Genomic DNA, 7,914 nt, shown 5'->3' on the forward strand with positions numbered 1-7,914 from the left:
CTATTTCTTCCTGAGATCTTCTTCCAAAGAAACTATTTACACTCAAATCCAGGTCCGGGCTCTGCTTTCGGTGGGACCCAAACCAGAACAGATGGTCTGGGGAATTTTCTCTGCAGTGTTGGGGCTGAGCATAAAGGAGGATGTAGCGTCTGGTAGGGAGGAAGGAGGAGGAGGGAAAGAGAGGAGAGAGATGAGAGGTGTGTTGCAGAGGCGGCCAGGCAGACCCCGCTTGAGCCCCTCCTGCCCCTGTGTACAGTTGTCCTCACTGCCTCCCGTCTGCCGTGGATACACACCCTTCTCAAGTCCCTCCCTCCCTCCCACCCTGCCTCAATTTCCCCACTCGTTTCCCCCCGCCTGGGGACTTGGTCTGGCCAGGGTGGAAGAGGACTCCAGACAAGGAGTCATGGGAAAGGAGGAGCGGGGTCTCTTGGGCACATAAATCACTCTGCAGCTGAGAGGGCTGGCGTTCCCAAGCCTGGAAGGTAATTCCCAGGGCTGAGAATAACTTGGCAAACAACCCCCAAGTCAAGGCGGGACACAGGGCCAAGCTTCTGGGTTGCTTTCCTCCATTTTACTGTGGGTGTAACCTTGATCCCTCTGCAGAGGTAAACAACAGGGCCTGAATTATTTGGTTTGGAAAAGGAAGAGGCCCCAGAGAGGTAAAGGCTGCAGTAATAAATGCAGAGGAGAGACAGCTGTGCACAGCGTGCCCGTCTCCCCTCCCTTAGCACAAACCCGGGGCATCTCTACAAGAGAAAAGGCGTCGCTCTCCTCTCCCTACAGCGTGGGCCGGAATTGCCGAAGCCACAAATCACTAAGAAAAGTGCAGAAGACTGTTCGCCATTTCTTGGAATGAAAATAATAATAAATAATAATAATCTGTTCCTTGTATTTAGCCAAGACATTTTCTCCGGGGAGCTTTGCACTCAAATTTATCATTAACTCCCCAGAGTGTAGATATTTTTAATTAAAACTTTTATTGGGGAAATCATACAAATAAAAAGGAAGGAATTTACCCCCAGAAGTAAGTTACGTGGAGGTGATCACCGTCTCGCATTTCTTTAGCATTCGCCTTTTTATTCTTTCGCCATTACGGAGGTTACATCCTGATCAGTCCTGCCGTGTTGATTGTTCATTGCATGAAAAGTGGACCCTAAGTACCGGTACTAGGTGCTCTGTAAGAGAGAGAGGAAATGCACGGGGATCCATTGACCATCTCTTAAGTGCCAGGCACATGGGACACACATTGTATTTTTAATTTTCTTTACAACCCCAGAGTGACCTTCTCAATGATGCCCACGCACCTGCTAAGTGCTTTCAATGCATTCTCATTAAATCCTCACGAAATCCTCGGATGTGATTCTTTTAGCGTCCCCATGTTTCAGATGAGGACATTGAGGCTTGGAGAGGGTCAAACGTGAGGAAAATCTCACAGGCGGAAACAGGAGGAAACCAGGTCTGACTGGCTGACGCCGGGGCACTTGTGCGTCAGGCTTTCCCGGAAGTCATACTGAGACAAGGGGCCCTGTGCAGGTGAGTTATTAAGGAAGTGCTCCCAAGAGAAACCTGTAAAGGAGAGGGGAGTGGAACGGGAGAGGGGAGGAAGCCAGGTGAGGGTGCGAACTCAAGTCCCAGCATCAGCCTCATCCCATGGGGGACTCCGGGGAACGACTTGCACCCCAGCATTTGTCCTGCCTCCAGGGAATGGAGCTGGGTTTTTTACACCACACCAGTGACTGGCTATGGGTGCCCTAAGGTGAAAGTAGGAAGAAGGACAGAAAAATTCTAGGTGCTTCCACCTAGGGAGGCATCATGTCCGAGGGCAACCCTCTGAAGGTTGCAGCTGTCAGCAGCAGCGCCCCCTGAAGCTGGGGACTGGGCCCACAGACCTGACAAAAACGGATCGGAGTAAGTCTGGGTGGGGCACCAGAAATTCGAGCCACACCTGGCAACTTCAGTAAGAAAGGAGAACCTGGATAGCCAGGACACGTGCACACCTCATGTTTTTTGCAGGCAACCCTCCTCTCGTCCCATATCGGTGACTGCGTGAAGAGCTTTGGGAGTGGGCCATTATGTTCTGGATGTAACTGTCAATAGCCTGCCCCACCCACCAGACTGCACGACACAGACCACCCAGCCAAGGCTGAGGGGATGAGGCATGGGCCATTGACCCAAGCTAGCCAACTCCTCGCTGAAGAACAACCCATCAGATGTTCTCACTGAGGATTGGAACTCGGAGGTGGCATGCGTTCCAGCCCCGGTTTCAAGGAGCCCAGCTGCACTTCGGTCCCTGTGCCTTGAGACTGCTGGTGGTGGTCTGATAAGCCTGCTTTGCCTGTGGCAACCACAGGACCTTGACCAAGGCAGACAACCAGAAGCCTGTGTCACAGGTATCTGGCCAGAAAGCAGCATAGATGTGGGGTACCGCTGGGCCACGGCAATGGCAGAGCACAGGATGGGGGCTTTGGGCCTGGGGCTGCCTTGTGCCCCTCCCTGAAGCTCACAGCTTGCTGTGAGGACTTTCTGGGTCCTCATGACAAATCCCCCACTGAATCTGGCCAGGTTTGAGTGGGTGTCTGTGCCTAGCCATGTCAGTCTCTAAGACACTTGGCATTTCAAGCGCCCAGAGTAAGTGGACCTCAAGAGGACAGCCCAGGACACATTGAACTCAGGTGCAAGGACTCACACACACACTCACACGTACACAATCACACACACAATCGTATATGCTCACACGCTCATATACATTCACACACAATCATGTACACTCTCACACACTCACACACTCACACTCATCACATGTACACACTCATACATACAATTTCTCTCCCTCTCTCACACCTAGCCTGTCAAAGCACAGAAAAAACCCATATCAGGGCACACATTACATTTTCTATATTTATACACACTGATACTTGTCAATTTACTTCAGTCAGTGGAATAAACCTTCTATTGTAGGACATTTAGGAGTTTTCCACTGCTTTGCTATTGCAAACAAATAATGTTGAGTGACAAAAGTAAGTTATCAAAAGGATATGTAGGGGCTGGCCCAGTGGCATAGTGAAGTTCTCACGTTCTGCTTCAGTGGCCCGGGGTTCACTAGTTCGGATCCCAGGTGCAGACATACGCACCGCTCACCAAGCCATGCTGTGGCAGGCGTCCTACATATAAAGTAGAGGAAGACAAGCACAGTTGTTAGCTTAGGGCCAATCTTCCTCAGCAAAAAAATGAGGATTGGCAACAGGGGTTAGCTCAGGGCTAATCTTCCTCAAAAAGAAAAAAAAAAAGGATACGTACAGGATGCTACCCCCATGTAAAATTTAAAGACATTCAAAACAATGGTGTATATGGTTTACAGATACATACAAATGTGGTCCAAGTCCAAAATGTGCAGAGGAGGACGCGCCAGCCTTTGGGAGATGCTGGCCTGCTGAGAGGGAAGGAGGGAGGCAGGCAGGGAGGGAGAGATGGCGTTCTTGCTATATTTGGAAATTTGTATTTTTTAAATATATGAAAGAGAAACCAAGGAAATATGGCGAAATGTTAACATTTGTCTAATCTCCGTGGAAGATTCATGGGTATTTCATATTACTTCCCAAACTTTTTTATACTTGGAATGTTTTCTAATTTTAAATAATGTTTTAATGACTTTTTAAAAGTTCTCCTAAAACTAAATATCAGCGTACCCTATGATCCTGCAATTCTACTTTTAAGTATAGGCTCAGTGCAACATGTCCACGTGCTCGCCAACAGACGTCCACAAAGGACATCCATCCCAGGAAGGTGTGTAGCGGCCCCGCTGGGAAAATGAGCCCATTGACCATGAAGAGCAGAATGGACGAGTCGGTCGTGGCGTGTTTGTGCAACGGACTACTAATCCGTGAGGATGACCAAACTACAGCACGCGACAATGAGAATGAAACCCATCATGCTGGGCAAAGGAATCGAGACACGAAAGAGCCAATACTCTATGGTTCCCTGTATATGAAGTTCTAGAACAGGGAAAATGACCTCTGCTGTAAAGAGTCAGGAGTGTGCTTATGCCTGAGGCGGGGAGGGGCTAGAAGGCACACGAGGGGTCTCTGTACTGCTGGAGATGGTCTGTTTCTTCATCTTTCCTCTCCAGCTTTATTGAGGTATGATTGACAAATAAAATTGTATATATTTAAAGTGCACAACGGGATGATTTCATATACATATGCTTTGTGAAATGATTACCACAATCAGGTTAACTAACACATCCATCACCTCACACAGTTACCTTTTGTGTGTGAGGGGTGAGAATGCTTAAGATCTACTCTCTTAGCAAATTTCAGGTGTACAGTACAGTATTGTTAACTACAGTCACCATGCTGTACATTAGATCATTAGATCCCCAGAACTTATTCACCTTTTTAATATCTTTTTTTTGGCTTTTGGTGAGGAAGATTGGCCCTGAGCTAACATCTGGTGCCAATCTTCCTCTCCTTTTTTTTTTTTCCCCAAAGCCCCAGTACACAGCTGTATATCCTAGTTGTAAGTCCTTCCAGTTCTTCTATGTAGGATGCAGCCACAGCATGGCTTGGTGAGCAGTGTGTAGGTCCGCACCCAGGATCCGAACCAGTGAACCCTGGGCCACTGAAGTGGAGCCTGCGAACTTAACCACTCAGCCACGGGGCTGGCCCCTCATTCATCTTATAACTGAAGGCTTGTACCCTTTGAACAACATCTCCCCATTTCCCCCACCCACCATCCCCTGGTAACCACCATTCTACTCTTTATTTCTATGAGTTTGACTTTTTTTTTAGATTCCACATATACAGGAGATCATTCAGTATGTCTTTCTCTGTCTGACTTATTTCCCTCAGCATAATGTCCTCAAGCTTCGTCCATGTTGTTGCAAATGGCAGGATTTCCTTCTTTCTCGGAGCTGAATGATATTCCACTGTATACCACAGCCACTTTATCCATTTGTCCATCGTTGGACACTTAGATTGTTCCCGTGTCTTGGCGACTGGGAATAATGCGGCAGCGAACATGGCATGCGGATATATCTGCGAGACTCTGTTTTCTTTTCCTTCCTTTCTTTTCCTGTATTTCTTGTCCTTTTGATAAAAGCCATTCTAACAGGTGAGGTGATAACTCATTGTGGTTTTGATTTACATTTCCCTAATGATTGCTGATGGTGAGCAGATTTTCATGTACCTGTTGGCCATTCGTATGTCTTTGGAAAAATGTCTTTCCAGGTCCTTTGCTCATTTTTTAACTGGGTTATTTGGGTGTTTTGTTTTGCTATTGAATTGTATAAGTTTCATATACTTTGGATATTAACCCCTTATCAGATATATGATTTGCAAGCATTTTCTCCCATTTGGTGGGTTGCCTGTTCATTTTGTTGATGGTTTCTTTTGCTGTGCAGAAGCTTTTTTGATTGATATAGTCCCACTTTATTTTTCTTCTGTTGCTTGTGCTTTCGGTGTCTTATCCAAAATATCCTTGCCAAGACCAACGTCAAGAAGCTCTTTCCCTATGTTTTCTTCTAGGAGTTTTACAGTTTCAAGTCTTACAGTTAAGTCTTTAATCCATTTTGAGTCGATTTTTGTGGATGGTGTAAGATCGGTCCAGTTTCATTCTTTTGCGTGTAAATATCCAGTTTTCCCAGCACCGTTTACTGAAGAGACTATCCTTCCTCATTGTGTGTTCTTGGTGCACTTTTCAAAGATTACTTGCAGCTTTATTTCTAGGCTCTCTATTCTGCTCCATTGATCTATGTGTGTGTTTTTATGTCAATACCATATTGTTTTGATTACTACAGCCTTGTAATATAGTTTGAAATCAGGAAGTGTGATGCCTCCAGTTTTGTTCTTTTTTTCAAGAGTGCTTTGGCTATTTGGGGTCTTTTGCAGTTCCATGCAAATTTTAGGATTGTTTTTTCTATTTTTTGAAAAACGCCCATGGAATTTTCTTAGGGATTACATTGAATCTATATATCACTTTGGGTAACATGGACATTTTAACAATGTTAATTCTTTCGAGCCATGAACACGTGGTGTCTTTCCATTTATTTGTCATCATCAATGTCTTATAGTTTTCAGTGTATAGGTCTTTTATCTTCTTGATTAAATTTATTCCTAAATATTTTATTGTTTTTGATGCTATTGTATATGGGATTGTTTCCTTAGTTTCTCTTTCTGATAGTTCACTGTTAGTGTGTAGAAACACAACTGATTTTTGCGTACTGATTTTGTATCCTGCAACTTTCCTGACTTTGTTCATCAGTTCTAACAGTTTCTTGGTGGGTGCTTTAGAGTTTTGTATATATAGGATCACGTGACCTGCAGAGGCAGTTTCACTTCTTCCTTTCCGGTTTAGACGCCTTTTATTTCTTCTTCTCACCCAATTGCTGTGTCTAGGACTCCCAGTACTATGTTGAACAGAAGTGGTGAGACGGGGCATCCTTGTCTTGTTTGCAATCTTAGAGGGGTAGCTTTCGGCTTTCACTGTTGAGTATGATGTTAGCTGTGGGCTTGTCAGGTATGCCCTTTGTTATGTTGAGGTACATCCCTTCCATGCCTAATTTGGTATAGAAAGTTTTTATTTATGAAAGAACATTGAATTTTGTCAAATGCTTTTTCTACATCTATTGATATGGTCAAATGATTTTTATCCTTCATTCTGTTAATGTGGTGTATCTCATTTGTTGATTTGCGTATGTCGAACCATCCTTGCATCCCAGGGATAAACCCAACTTAATCACGATGTATGATCCTTTTAAAGTGCTGTTGAGGGGACTCCCCACAGCTGAGTGGTTAAGTTCACACACTCTGCTTTGGTGGCCCGGAGCTCACTGGTTCAAATCCTGGGTGTGGACACACACACTGCTCATCAAGCCATGCTGTGGTGGCGTCCCACATAGAAGAACTAGAATGACTTAGAACTAGTATATACAACTACATACTGGGGCTTTGGGGAGAAAAAAAGAAGAGGAAGATTGGCACCAGATGTTAGCTCGGGGCCAATCTTCCTCACCAAAAAGAAATAGTTTAAAATGCTGTTGAATTCTGTTTGCTAGTACTTTGTTAAGGATTTTTTGCATCTATATTCGGTGGGAATATTGGCCTATAATTTTCTTTTCTTGTAGTGTCTTTGTCTGGCTTTTGTATCAGGGTAATGCTGGCCTCACAAAATTAGTTTGGAAGTATTTTCTCTTCTTCAATTTTTTGGAAGACTTTGAGAAGGATTGGTATTAATTCTTCTTTGAAAATTTGGTAGAATTCACTAGTAAAGCCATCATGCCCTGGGCTTTTCTTTTTGAATTTATTTTATTTGTTTTAATTGTATAAACTTCAGGTGTACAGCTTTATAATTTGATGTCTGTGTACACTACAAGGTGATCACCACCACAAGTCTAGTCACCACCTATAACCGTACAGTTGACCCCCTTCACCCATTTTATCCACCCCCCCAATCCCTTTCCTGTTTGGTAACCACTAATCTGTTCTCTGTATCTATGAATTTGTTTTTGTTTTATTTTATTTGTTTGTTTTGTTTTGTTAGATTCCATATATGAGTGACTTTTTCCATCTGACTTATTTCACTTAGCATAATACAATCAGGGTCCATCCATGTTGTTGCAAATGGCAAGATTTCCTTCTTTTTTATGGCTGAGTAGTATTCCATTGTGTGTGTGTGTGTGTGTATATATATACATCTTCCTTATCCATTCTTCCATCTTTGGACACTTAGGTTGTTTCCTACTTTGGCTGTTGTAAATAATGCTGCAATGAACATAAATGTGCATATATCTTTCAAATTAGAGTTTTCATGTTCTTTGGATAAATACTCAGAAGTAGAATTGCTGGGTCATATGCTAGTTCTATTTTTAATTTATTGAGGGTCTCTGGGCTTTTCTTTATTGACAAGTTTTTGACTAGT

The sequence above is a fragment of the Equus caballus genome, chromosome X (assembly GCF_041296265.1).
Source record: "Equus caballus isolate H_3958 breed thoroughbred chromosome X, TB-T2T, whole genome shotgun sequence".
Taxonomy (NCBI): domain Eukaryota; kingdom Metazoa; phylum Chordata; class Mammalia; order Perissodactyla; family Equidae; genus Equus; species Equus caballus.